Source organism: Lissotriton vulgaris, chromosome 5 (genome assembly GCF_964263255.1).
Source record: "Lissotriton vulgaris chromosome 5, aLisVul1.2, whole genome shotgun sequence".
NCBI lineage: Eukaryota > Metazoa > Chordata > Amphibia > Caudata > Salamandridae > Lissotriton > Lissotriton vulgaris.
Genome location: NC_141693.1, coordinates 817941605 through 817955639, shown reverse-complemented (window position 1 = coordinate 817955639; position 14035 = coordinate 817941605). Strand labels below are relative to the sequence as shown.

The 14035-nt window shown below is 46.4% G+C and overlaps 1 long non-coding RNA gene across 1 annotated transcript in view; it reads right to left on the bottom strand.

Moving 5' to 3' along the window:
- Positions 1 to 12001: 12001 nt before the first annotated feature.
- The window catches only part of LOC147711639 (uncharacterized), a 44063-nt gene continuing 42029 nt past the window's right edge, over positions 12002 to 14035 (bottom strand). The window contains exon 2 of the long non-coding RNA XR_015295711.1: positions 12002 to 12177. This is a non-coding gene — a long non-coding RNA (uncharacterized LOC147711639). The remainder of the gene's footprint in view (positions 12178 to 14035) is intronic.

Genomic DNA, 14035 nt, shown 5'->3' with positions numbered 1-14035 from the left:
AGGGGTTCCCACTAGTTTGTCACAATTCCCTGTCAATATTGCATTCAGGACCCGGACCGCCTCATCGTAAAGTTCGTTACCTCCCCCTAATAAAGATTCAGAAAGAAAGAAACAGAGCCAGGTGTGGAAGATAGAAAAGTGGGATAAGGGATGTTTGTGGGTTGTAAATGGGCAAGGCTACCGGCTTTGGCCGCCTAATCATGATCAGGTACAATGGACACGAAGACCAGTTTGGCAGGACTGGCCTCGGGCAGAGGAGGTAGCCTTTGTCGAGTCATGCAGCTACAGCGTGATCTGGTTTAAGGTGCACGTGTTCAAGAAAGAGGTGAATCTCCGGCTAAGGTTACGTGTCCTTAATCGAAATGAAGTGATCAGAGGCTATTGCATATGTGAGGGCAAGAATCACAAAATGGCGGCCATGATCTAAGATGAATGCCATGGGTAGATCAGGAATGTGTTTATAGAAGGAGTGCTCTTGCTTGTAGCGTAGCGAAAACACCAGGATATACTAAATGGATCATTTGCGGTTCACTGATACCAATATTATATATTTCCGACAAACTTGAAAACACGGGTTCAAGTCGTCACGGAACCGTCACGGAACCTCAGATCCTCTGTTGTTTTGCCCGAGGCGCAGGTGCACTGAACATTCTTTCCTTTGGACATACATTTGCCTTGGCGGTGGCGCAGGAGCGCTACTGCTTGGCTCCTACACGCAGAAAGCGTAGGAGTATTGTTCATTTGGGCCGCGCTATAGCGCTTACCCTGGAGTTCTTGTTCTTGCATACATTTCAGCGCAGAAGCGCTTTTCTTTAAGTTCTATTGGTTCATTGGTGGTCCTGGCGCAGAAGTGCCTCATTCTTCATTTCCCTAGCCACGGACGTGAAGCTCCTGGACGACACTGCACTGGCCTCTTCCTTAAGACAACCCGAACAATAGTTAGTGGTGAGTGTCAGAAACAGGGGCTCCTGTCTGCATGTGTCTTGTGGGGTGTTGTCCAGCACGAGCGTAGTACCTAGCCCGAATCTGTTTCTTGTTCCCTCAGCTGTGCCAAGACCCGTCCCAACGTCCCTACCACCAAAGCCACTTCCTTGGTTCCTTTTGGCCCCCATCCCTGGATCCATTTCATCCTTGTCGGGCGTTATTCCCCGCAAGGGTTTGTTGGGATCAGGGGCGATGGTTTCTGTCGTCTCTGCGGGATTGCCTCACAAGCCCAGGTGAGTCTTGTGGGGTACTTGACATTCTAGCAGTTTCCGGCTCCACCTCTTCATATATAACCCATAAGGAACTGTCCATCCCCTACATTATTGAATACATCAGCGTAGCAGCTCTTATGCTCTGGCATGGAGTCTGGAATAAGGAGGAGACTAAATTTACAAAGGAGATTATAATGGATTGTTTAGCCCTAGATCACTATAAAAAAAATCCCCTGGCTACAATATATTAAAAATCTTTTAACCGAGTGCAAGTTGGATGCCAACCTCAAAGATCCCATGACCATCCAGAAATATAGCAAAAGGGACATAAAATTGAGGCTCGCAGAATCAAGAGACGTACTAAGAGATTAAGGGCCAGATGTAGGAAGGGTATTACCGGTCGGTAACGGCCAAAATTAACAAATTTTGTCCGTTACCAACCGGTAATAGGCTTTTCTGATGTAGGGACCGAAATTAACAATTCGGTAATTTACCGAATCAGTAAGTTAAGGAATCGGTAAATTACTGATTTCTTAAATACCGATTCGGTAAATTACCAAATTCCTAATGTAGGGAGCACTTAAATGAGTGCTTATCCCATGTTAGGATTCGTTATTTACCACCAACTACAAGTTGGTGGTAAATAACGAAAACACCCCAAAAAGCAATTTTATGCAAATTGCAAATTGCTTCAGTACCATGTTGCAGACATACATGCCCTTAGGGCATGCATGTCTCCAACATGTGCACCCATACACAATTGAGGGGTGCAACAGGGTGTCAAAGTGACACCCTTCAATGTTTTCCCCCTTTTACCGAATCAGGCCCATAGGAATGAATGGCAATTACCGAATCGGTAAATACCGATTCAGTAAATACCAAATCTTCGGTAATTTTTATCGAATGATTTGCTACAAAGCATTTACCGATTAGAAAATATCGAATTGGTAAAGTTCTGTATTTTCGAATCGGTAAATGCTATTTACCTACATCTGGCCCTTAATGTTTTTATGCTTCTTTCTTAGTCGTCTGTATAATATTTTTACTTATTTGTCAATCTCCCTTAAATGCCTCAGTACTAGTATGTACTAGATTATAACATATATTGGTCCGGATGAACAAATGCTTTGCTAATGGAATAATGTACATTTTTAGAATGCTTTTTTGGTTGTATTTTATAAACCGAATAAAGCTCGACTTGACTTGAATCAGACCCTCTGTGTATTCATAAATTCCTTAACTCAAACCAACTAATGTTTCATTAGTGCTGATATATTTTGAAACATGTGCACAGTTCATTACCTTGTATTTAAAGGTTGTTGTGTGATAGAAGGGACATCCTACAGCATCCCCTTTTACTTCCTCTTCCCTGCAAGATTGTCAGAGAGTTCACTTTACAAAATCCTCTCACTTTGCAGCCACAGACACATCAGTAAACACCAGTTTCCGAAGAAGCAGAAGGCCTTTGACCAGTGTCGCATCAAAACTGACAAGATGAATACGAATTTTAAAGTCCGCTTTATTTATTTATATTATTTTTATGTAGTGCTGGATAGACCCAAAGGTATCAGAGCGCTTTACATGAGGATCAGCAAGTTACATGATACAAAAAGTTGCATCCTTTGCAGGAATCAAGTATAGGCACAGGAGAAAACCATGAGATAATACAATACAATAGGTTGTAAGCAGGTAGAATAGCCACACCAAGTTCTTATAGGGAATGGAAGGTAGGGAGTAAAGGAAAAAGGGAGGTTAAAGTAGATAGAGTCAAGCAGACCAGAAGGGGAAAGTATTTAAGGGGGAACAAAGGAGACAAGGAGTTAAGGTCAAAGGCAAGCTAAACCCGTGAGGAAACCACGAAAAACAATGTCCAATTGCTCATTCACCTTCTGAACTCCAGCATGGTTACTTTTGGGGGTGCTGCAGCACACCTGCACCCTTAGTCCCAGCACCTATGGCCGGGTTGCCAACATTCTGAAGCCATATGCAGCACACCTTATAAATATGGCGTGGACAGGGGAGGGGTCAGGTAGATTGGAAGGTGGATGAGTCTGCACCAATCTGTCCTTCGTCTGTTACTGAGGAAGGTAAAAAAGATATTTAGGTCCATATTGATCAATATTTCACGCAACGCTACAAGCCACCTTGCTGAGATGGGCTGCATGAAAGGGAGAGGGCAGCAAATGCGCTGTATGTAACATTATACAATGCATTCCTACTGCTGCATGAAAGGGAGAGGGCAGCAATGCACCGTATTTAACATTAAAAGGCTCTTTCCTGCTGCCCGCGCTGGCGCACAGAAATCCTGCCTAGCGCCAATGCAAGGGTGCGTGTGTTACAGGCAGGATTGTTTTTGTCCAGGAAGGGGCAAATTCCTGCACAAAACAATCCTCAGAGGCATTTTCCTCCTTCTACGCGTGCTGCTAAATGCAGCTCACTTACAAAGAAGAAACAATGAGGAGAAATAAGGATATTTCTCCTCGTTGCGCCTCTGGTGGAGAGGCGAACAATTCTGACGCATTCCCAGGAATACCTGTGTTGGTAAATCTGGGAATGTGTCAAAATGCATGGGTGGATGCACGGAAACACCCACACTCCACCCATGGCACGCCTCCCTGCCACAGAGACACCCATGCTCCACCCATGGCATGTGCCTCCCTGCCACAGAGACACCCAGGCTCCACCCATGGCACGCCACCCTGCAGCAGAGACACCCACACCCCACCCATGGCATGCCTCCCTGCCACAGAGACACCCACGCTCCACCCATGGCACACACCCCTGCCACAGAGACACCCACGCTCCACCCATTGCACGCCTCCCTGCCAGAGAGACACCCACACTCCACCCATGGCACGCCTCCCTGCCGCAGAGACACCTACACTCCACCCATGGCACGCCTCCCTGCCACAGAGACACCTACACTCCACCCATGGCACGCCTCCCTGCCAGAGAGACACCCACGCTCCACCCATGGCACGCCTCACTGCCACAGAGACACCCACGCTCCACCCATGGCACGCCACCATGCCATAGAGTAACTCTAGGCACAGATTTGAGCTGCCCTGCATTACTTTAGATGTATCAAGTCACACAGGGTTGATAACAAGTGAGGGACAGGAGAAGTGCGACGACCCAATGATAGAGACTCCAACGACATTGGAAGCGCTAAAAACAACATTGCATGCTCAATTAGGAAAGCTCGGGCAGAAGGAGCCCCAGGGCCTAACGGTCTTCCCCAGGCCCTGTTCAAATTGGACATAGAGTTGTGGTCAGAATATCTGGCCCCGTTGTTTCTCTACTGCAGGCTACATTATACCATCCCGGAGTCCTGGAAAGGCGCTATCATCCATCCAATCTGTAAAAGTGGGAAGAGAAACGATCCTAAAAACTATAGAATGATAGCTCTCCTGGACATCAAATCTAAATATTACACCAACATTTTATTGGAAGAACTCTTGGCTTGGGCAGAAACAACAAAGAGTCTCCCTTTCAACCAGACAGGTTTTGTAGCTAACTCCAGAACAACAAGCAATGTACTCACCCTATCTGTCTTGATAGAGAAAGCGGCAGCCCAAGGTAACCCACTCCACTTTGTTGATTTTAAAGCAGCTTTTGGCCAAGCGCCCCGGGGAGGATTATGGCAAAAACTACAGCTCTGGGGATACCTTCGGCTCTTTTAAATGCCATATATCAACTCCACTTGGAAACTTGGATCAAAATAAAGTTGCAAGAAGGCTCCCATGTTTCCAGGAAGATCAAGACCAAAAGCGGCGTCAGATAAGGCTGCGTGTTGGCCCCACTTCTTTTTAATTTGTTCATTTCAGATTTATCCCCCATACTCGATAGGGTTAACAGCCACCCCCCCAAATAGACAGAACCTGCATTAGTAATTTGTTTTAAGCCGACGACCTTGTGTTATTAAGTCACTCAAAGGTAGGCCTACAGAGGTTACTTGTTCAGCTGCTCCCCTATACAACAAAAAACTGTCTTGAGCTAAACTTGTTAAAAACTGTTTGTTTTGGGAAGCAAAAGCGGCAGAATGGACGGTGGCTCTTTAATAACAAAAAGATCGATTCAGTATCCCACCACAAATACTTGGGAATTTATCTTGACACCAGAGACTCTTTTATAAAGCGGAAAGATGCACAAAGGGCCAAAGCTCTGTCACTTGAGGCTGCCTCTGTGAAATTTTCAAACTGACTACTCGTCCCTAGTCTAACCCCAGTGCCAAAGGTGATGAAGGCAAAGATTACCAACTCCTTGTCATATGGGCATGAGATCATGAAGGGCGGTAATAAGTACTTTATTAAATAAACTAACCATCAAAATCTTCAAATCAGCTTTTCACCTGCCAAGATCCACATCACCAGCCCAATTTAGACTAGAATTCGGCTTATTGGATTGGACTATCATGGTGTTGAGGCAGGTGCGTTCAAAAATCTCTGCTTTAAAATGCGTAAAGCCCGGGAGGGCTGTCTGGAGGCCAGACTTTGGAACGAACTTTCGACCAGCCAATTAAGTCATAAACATCGGCATCATCGTGACTATTCCCTGCAACTACTCGGTGTCAAAGAATATTGGGGAAAAAATCCATCCCAGACAGTGCTAAAGGCAGTCATCGAGTCAAGCGTCCGGCTGTGGTCTTTCTACTCCGACAGGGCAATACTGTCCAGAAGGAAACACGCCTGGGTGATAATCTCCGATTTTAAACCGGGGGTCTAATCATTTTATTTATCAATCACATCTGCACTTTTATGGAAGCTAAAGTTTATGGCCCTGTGGCTGGGAGAAAGGCCTTTTTTTAAAAGAATTTGCCAGAATAGCGCTGCTCCATAGCTAGCATCAAATTCAGGGAGTGCGGCTATCACTCCGAAGCAATGGAGCATATAGCTTGCGCTTGCCCCGCTCTGCTGAACGACAGAAGGTCCTAACTGCGGAACGAATGGAATAAACTCTGAGTTCGAACCTGTTGACAAGTCATTATTACTGCCCTGAACTCAGACAAAACAAAGCTGAACATTCGGTTCAATACATTTGTTGACAGAGCGGACAAATTAATGGGAAAAAGCAGGGCCGCAAATCTCCCTCAACCTGGGCGTGCCGCTAAATCGCCTTAGGCTTAACCCACGAATTTCTGTTTGCCCAGAACAGTCTATTGGATCATTGTTTTTTGCTTAATATTAATTGTTTACTTTTCCTTTTATGGCTCTTTGTAAACGTATGTTGTCCTTCTCTAGAATCCCCCCCAAAAAAGCGATGCTTCGACTGATCTGATACTGGAGTCTCTGATAGTCATAGGTAATTAATTATCATTAGGATATTTTAAACCTATCTCCCTATTTTAGATTGTCTTACTATTAATTTGAATCTTTTAAAGCTCTATTTTTTGTACATAAGCATCGTATGTCTTTTAAAAAAAACAACAATAAACAAATTGTAATGGTTTTAAGTAATCACACAATAAAGTATTATTATTACTATTTCAAAAGTTATGATACATGCCTCAGTACTGTACTTATAAGTGGACAAGGAAAGGTTAAATAGACAGGGCCAGCTCAGCCCTTTTTTTCATTTTTCCACTAAGGGGCTTTAGCAGTGGCATTTAGACTCTTGCTGGCAGAGCCAGGTGCCACAACTAGCCACAGTGCCAGCCTGTGAGGCCTCTGGCAAGAGGTTTGGGGAACAGACTACCACGCTGTATAAGGTTTATCCCTATCTATCTGAAAAGGCAGGCTGAGCTAAAACAATTAAATAGAATGCCTGTGGCAAAGATTCATTCAAACGTTGCATTCACCCTTTGTTTGTATTTCGCACTATTTTGGGGTGCATGATACCATTGCACAACACCACAGTGGATATTGTTTTTAAAGGGTGCTTAGTCTTATGTTGTAGCATTGAAGTTTTTGTAAATGTAACTCCTGCACTGTGGGAGAAAGGGAAGCAGTAGATTAATCCATCTTGAGGGCACAATGTGGACACAAATTGAGGGTCTAAATCAGTCTGAGTTGTTAATAACAGAAGCATTAATGAAAGAATGTAGGTGTTCTGTTTTTAACCAGAGAGAATTTATAGTGGCAGGATCAATTATCAAATTCATAAGGCTGAAGGGCTCTGGGATATCACAAGGAAAAAAGAACTCAGCCAAGCTGGGGACTTTACGTAGCAGAGCTGCGAGGACTCAGAACAGGGAGTCTGGATGAATGAGAGCTTTGCACGACTAGCTTGTGAATCCAGCACTTCATTTGGGCACCTACATTTATGTGGCGCCACTTTTTTATGTATCTTTAAGGGTCCTCCTGAGCCCTAAAAACAAACCCACCCCGCCACCATTGAGCCCTAAAAAGTAATCTGACACACCCGAGCCTAAAAAGTACCCACATGTCCGTCCAAGCCCCAAAAACTACACCAAGGGTCCAGGGCGGCACTCCCTGAATACGCCCCCCTGGAGGGCCGCTTACTTCAGGAAAAGATCCCAGAAAAGGATGTATCCTTGACATACAAAACAATCATGGATAATAAACCTGATAGGCTGACTGGACTCTGCGCCACCTGGGAGAAAGAGCTGGGAGAGATGGACGACGTGGACTGGGTGGTAGTGCTGATGCACCCTAGGGAGGTAGCAATCAAATCACGACTCCGCCTGATACAATTCAAAATCTTACACAGGGCATACTTTGACAGGCAGAGGCTCTTTAAGATGGGAAGAGTGTCTGACCCTTGCTGTCTGCGTTGCAGGATGGCACCTGGGGATTTCCTACACACACTATGGTCGTGCAATCATATACGAACCTACTGAGGGGGGGTCACTGCTGAACTGGGGGAGATACTGGATATGGAGATCCCGATGGACCCGAAGCTCATACTCCTAGGAATGACAAATGATGTAGACCTGACCCGCCCTCTGCTGATATTTTTAGCTCTAGCGCTAGTAGTAGCCAAGAGGGACATAGCTAGGAACTGGGGAGCGCCAAGTACCCCTCAACTAGGTGAGTGGAGGAGGGGAATGGACATGTACATGGCAGCCGAGAGGGTTACGTATAAGGCGAGGGGATGCCCGAAGAAATTTAGCAGAATATGGGGCAAGTGGAGGCACTACCATGGCTTGGATGGAGGACTATGAGGTCTGACGATTAAGTGTGGCCAAGATGTATACACAAGACGGAGCTGCCCGAGCTCGAGAGACTATGCACTATGAGGGAACCGACCAGCGATTATTGCATGTAAATTTGATTATTGGTGGGGAGCTCTTAACCTTTGATGGGATGTGTGGGGGAAGGGGGTTGCTGTGGGAAGTGGGGCCTTTTGCTTGATAAAGACATGACTGTACTGTACTTGTTCTCAGGTGTTAAAATAATAAAAATGTTTTCAAAAACCAAGGGTCCAGGGCCTGAGAAGCACCTTTGGGGTCAGGAACTCGCTCAAGATGGGCCCAGGAGCTATTGGGGAGTCTGCTATGTCCTTGAAGCTTAGATAAGGAGACCAGAAGACTAGCTCCTTGAGTTTCAGGTCCAGTTATTCTTCGCCAAGGAAGGGAGCAGCAGGCAACCAGAAGCACAGAAGTTCCTCGTGGAGCAGCAGTCCAGCAGAGTGGCAGTCCTTGTAGCAGCACAGCAGTCCTTCTTCCTGGCAAGTATGCAGACCTCCATAAGTGTATTGAAGTGGTAGTGTGCGAGTTCCTTCTTTTATACACCTTTAGTGCCCACCTGACTATTGCAGGGCTGTTAGTTTATCGCCCCCCGGGGCCTGCTAAGATATTTAAGGCTGGCCTGATGGAAGCTATGTGCATGCTTGCAATGGGTACAGCCAATTTTAGTATCCTGGGAGACCTTAATTTACATTTTGATCTTGAGCAAGACGTGGACATTTGCAGTCTGCTTGCTGATCTGGCAGCCTGACAACTAAAGCAATTGGTCTCTGGCCCTACTCATCTAGCTGGCCATCTGCTGGACCCCATTGTTTCTAATATTCCTTCAGCGACTGTGGAGACACCTAAACCTGTATGCTGGTCTGACCACTCTCTGGTATCCTTGTTTTTTCCTGCTTTTGAGCCTCTTGATAAGGTTGCCCAGCAGCCCGTTTTTAGGCGTCCTTGGCGTAAATTGAGGCCGGATGACTTTCATGCGCTCCTGGCTGTTATTCATCGTATAGTGACGCTGATGTGGGCTATAGCTCTTTTTGCAAATGGATTGTCCAAGTGTTGGACTCCCTCATTCCAGCTAAATGGTCCAAAGGTCGCCTTTCGGACTCTAGTCCTTGGTATAATGACTCTTCAATTGTGCTGCGTAAAGCATGTAGAAAACTGGAGCGTGCTTGGAGAAGGGAATATGACCCGGCAGCTAAGAAGTGATATCTGACCGCCGTTAAATACTATCATAGATGCATTTCTCGGGCGGCCTACTATGATAATGAAATCAAGCTGAGCCCTAATCTGGCCAAGTGTATTTTTAAGATTCTTAAGGAACTCAGAGTTAGGAAAAACTCCTCAGGTTCTGTTATTACTACTGATCAACAGTGCGAGGACTTGGCAATTTTTTTCGTCAACAAAGTGGACATCATCTATCGGTCTTTTCCACAGGGGTCTCCTCCTACTGTTGATCTCTGCGGTTTTTCCTCTACCCATCTACTGGTAGCTACTCCCAGTATGACGCAGGAAGAGTTTACTTTACTGAGCAAGAAAGTGAAATCGGGCTCTCCGGCCAATCCTTTGAATCCTGCTCAGTTCAGAGATTCGCTCTCTCTCCTCCTAGACCCTTTGTGTCATGTGGTTAATACTTCCTTCTCCACAGCTATGGTCCCGGGCCTGTGGGAACAAGCAAGAGGTTCACCTATATTTAAAAAAACATCACTTGACCCGGCCAAGCCTGAAAACTTTTGGCCAATATCTCTTCTCACTTGGGTGGCTAAGATAGCGGAGGCCCATGTTAATAACATACTAGCGAGGTATCTGGATACGAATTAACACCTTGGATCCCTTCCAGAATGGTTGCAGCTCAGGTCACAGCATGGAGACTGCTCTCCTGGCTGTAACAGAACATCTGCGGACCATTCTTGATTCCGGTCATACAGCGGCACTGATCCTGCTTGATCTGAGTGCTGCCTTTGACACGGTTTTTCATGGGATCCTGCTACAGCGCGTGTTGTGGGCCTAGCACTGGAATGGTTCAAATCATTTTGGACGGAGAGATCATTCAGAGTGTCGTCCCCCCGTTTCTTTCTTAGGCCCATTCCATCGGTCAGAGAGTACCCCAGGGTTCTGCATTGAGCCCCGTTTTGTTCAATCTATATGTACAACCTCTTGCTGCGGTGGCTAGGAATCTGGGCCTCACCATGGTTTTGTATGCAGATGATACGCAGCTGGTGGCGGCCCTCTCTGATGATTCGATGCAGGATGCTGCCAGGTTTAGGAGTGACCTGGCTGGGGTTGCAGAGTGGATGACCTCAAATTGCCTCCAGTTGAATGCCAACAAAACGGAAGTTCTGTTGGTGGGGAAGGATAGGAGCCTCTAGAGTGAGCAATGGTGGCCTCCTGCTCTTGGAAGTGCCCCCATGCCTAAGCTGGTGGTTAAGAACCTGGGGGTATGTATGGATTCCTCCCTCAGTTTCCAAGAACACACTAAAACAGTTGCTGACATCTGTTTTAGGCTCCTGCGGGGACCTAGGCCGCTATTGAGGTTCTTTGACCCTCCTACGTGCCAGCTGATTGTTCAATCTGCTATTTTATACAGACTGGATTATGCTAGCTTGATTCTTTTGGTGGCTAATCGGGCTGAGGTTATGCATTTGCAGCGTGTTCAAAACACTGCCGCTAAAGCACTAATGGGGCTCCCACGTAGGTGCTCCTCTGCGGATGCCATTCGGAGATTACATTGGTTACCCGTGGCCAAGCGGATTCAATTCAAGGCTCTCTGCCTTTCTTTTAAGATCTTGAAGTCTGAATCGCCTGTGCTTCTTGTGAATGTGCTAGACCCATATGTTCCGACTCACCAACTGCGCTCTCTGGGACAGCATCTGGTTAGGAGGTTTGCAGCCCTTTGTGAGGAGGTGGGAGACAGCCTATTAAGGTGTAAGTGAGGCTGACCCTAGCTCCTCCCTCCCATCCTGCCAGTGATGGCCCATTCAGTCACACGTAATATCTCATTGTGTGTGGCTTTCTAGGAGCATGCGCTGTTTCTTCCAAGACCTGCTGTAATTACTCAGTAGGCTTGTAGTCAGGTTATCTTCTTGCTTCTGGCTGCTAACATTTTGACAAGTACGTTCTGCATTTTGATTTGTTAAAGGCATGTATTTGTCATGCTCTTATACTGTTACCCCTCCCTGAGAACAGCCAGTAATTACAATCTTACTCCTGCAATCAAGAGGATATGGAATAAGGGCAACATTTATGTATTCTGGTACTGAGGATCAAGTTTGGGAACAAGGTTTTAGAAATGATGTTAACTTTACATCCTGAAATTGTGGTCCATTTTTAAACTTCCTTATGTAGAGATGTGTCAGTTTCCTTGCGCCAGCCTGTGATACCCTTGCGCCACCATGGATGAGCCATACTTACAAAACGGTGCACCATGGCGCAAGGATGCGTCAGAATTTCTGACCCATCTGTTGTCCCAAAAGTCACGCATTGCTGGAGTCATGTCGCAAGAATGACGCTGTGAGAAGTTAAACTATGGGAGGTAAACAGGCAACTTGTAATACACAAACCAGTCTTATAATCTAACACACATCAAATGCCTATTATCCAATAATATATTAGTGAAGCACAAACACCATCATAAGAGCATTCAGTTATCATACACAAACCAATATTGTTAATAAAAATGATTCAGTTTTATTCTAAAAAACAAGGTGTTAACCTTGTACATAGTTTCATAAACCACATTTACAAATTGATACAACACAATTCATTATAAAAACCACAAGTCGACGCAGCGTTTCGGTGCTTTTGTTGAGAATATGACACCTTCTTCAGGACCGTTTTTATCTATAAAGGAATGCACAGATTTACTCCACATGCTCTTACGTACAGAATGACATTTTTGGTGCTGTTTGTGAGAAGTTGGCCTGGTATATGATGCTCACTAGTTCTAGTGATCACCCTGTACCATGCCAAGCAACCCTTATGATGATTGGTTGTAAGTCAACCTTATAGACCAGTTATCCTAGTGGTAACGTGGACAAAGCAGTCTTAGGCTAAACTCTGAAAGGCATGTGAAGCCAGCTGTATTACCATACACAACCCTCTTGAATACCAGATGAAAGGACACCACACAGATATATATTGAAAATATATATATATATATTTATTAACTACAAATATCCCCTGAACTCTTTATGAGCACAGAAGCACAAGCGTTAAACAAAACACAGTTTAAAATACACAAAAGTTGCACAATATGGATGAGCCCTAGGGGCCACCTAAACCATATACTAAGAAAGTGGTATAAGAGATACCAATCTAAAAGGAAACAGGCCTAGGGCCTTGGTAATCGCTGGAGCTGATCGGGACTAGCAGTGACTAAGTCGGGAAAGGCCCGCAGGACTAGGGTGCAGTGTTTAAAGTGCACGCACTCACCAATACAAAGTTAGAAAGTTAGTTAGTTAGGAACCTTACGAGTGACCTAGAAAGCTGAAACTTGAGACACAGGCCCTAGAGGTGTGTACCAGTGTGGGAACACCGGCGTTGCTGAGTTACCTCACCCAGAGGAAGCGGGTGCATAGGGTCGAAGTAGTGTCGGGTTTCGTCACGCTGGTCGATGGTGCTTGGAGCTGAAGATGCTGCAGGCGGCTCGATGTGAAGAGTTCCGGTGGATCCAAGGGTGGATCTGAAGATGTGAAGACCTGAAAGCAGAGGGGACAATGTTCAAAGTCACTAGCCAGTGACTACCGTGGTACCAGATTGGAACCAGGCGATGTCGGGTGCAACCAGGCGTTGAGGTGTAGATTCTCTCTGCAGCCACGTGGACACCGGGGGTTGAGGACGTCCAGAAGTCGCTCACGAGCTGTCCCACGCAGGCATCTCGCTGTTGGCGGTGTCGGCAACTTGATCAGAGCAAACAGGCCTTGGCTAATGCAAGCCACGCAGGAATCAAAAAAGGCTTATCACTCGGACCAGCCAGGTCAGAGTGGGTGCTCCTTTTTACAGGAGCGAGGGCAAGTCTGGAGCAAACAGACCCGTAGTGTAGTTTGTCGGTTTCGTCACCAAGATGGCCACTGACCACGTGGCTAGTGGCCGGGATGGCGTGTCGAGTGGCACACTGCAAAAGGGCCCCATGCAGATCGTGGAGATGCTGGGGGGCTGATCTTCGGTGCAAGAGCTGCTCGGTGGTGGGGGTTCTCAGTCCCCAAAGCACAACATCGAGGATGCCTTTGATGCTGCGCAGTCAGCTTTTCATGTGTCTTCAAAGAGGTCTGGTCCCACGTCTCTCTGTGCCTCCGCGGATCCCTTCTTTGCAGGGACTGTGGATCGGGCGGTGAGAAGTCTGGGAGTCTGGGTCTTGTCAGGCTCTGGGCTCGGGCTCAGGCGGGAGGCGGCGGCAAAGCAGACGTCGAGTTGCTGGTTGGTGCCTGTGTTCACAGAGTGGCCACTCCTAGGTCACAAGGGAAATGCTCTTCAGTCTTTTGTGCAGGAGAATGTCGAAGTCCAGTCGTCTTCTTTGTTTCAAGTTGATTCAGGATGATCTGAGGTGCTCTGGCACTGCTCCCACTCTTATTCCCAATCTGAGGGGTGGATCACCTGCTAGGTCCCTCCTCTGGATGGGACCAAGAAGGGGGGTGGTTAAACCCCCTTTCCTTTGTCCAGCTCCTCGCCAGACCTGGGTCTGGAAAGTCCCAGGACCGGT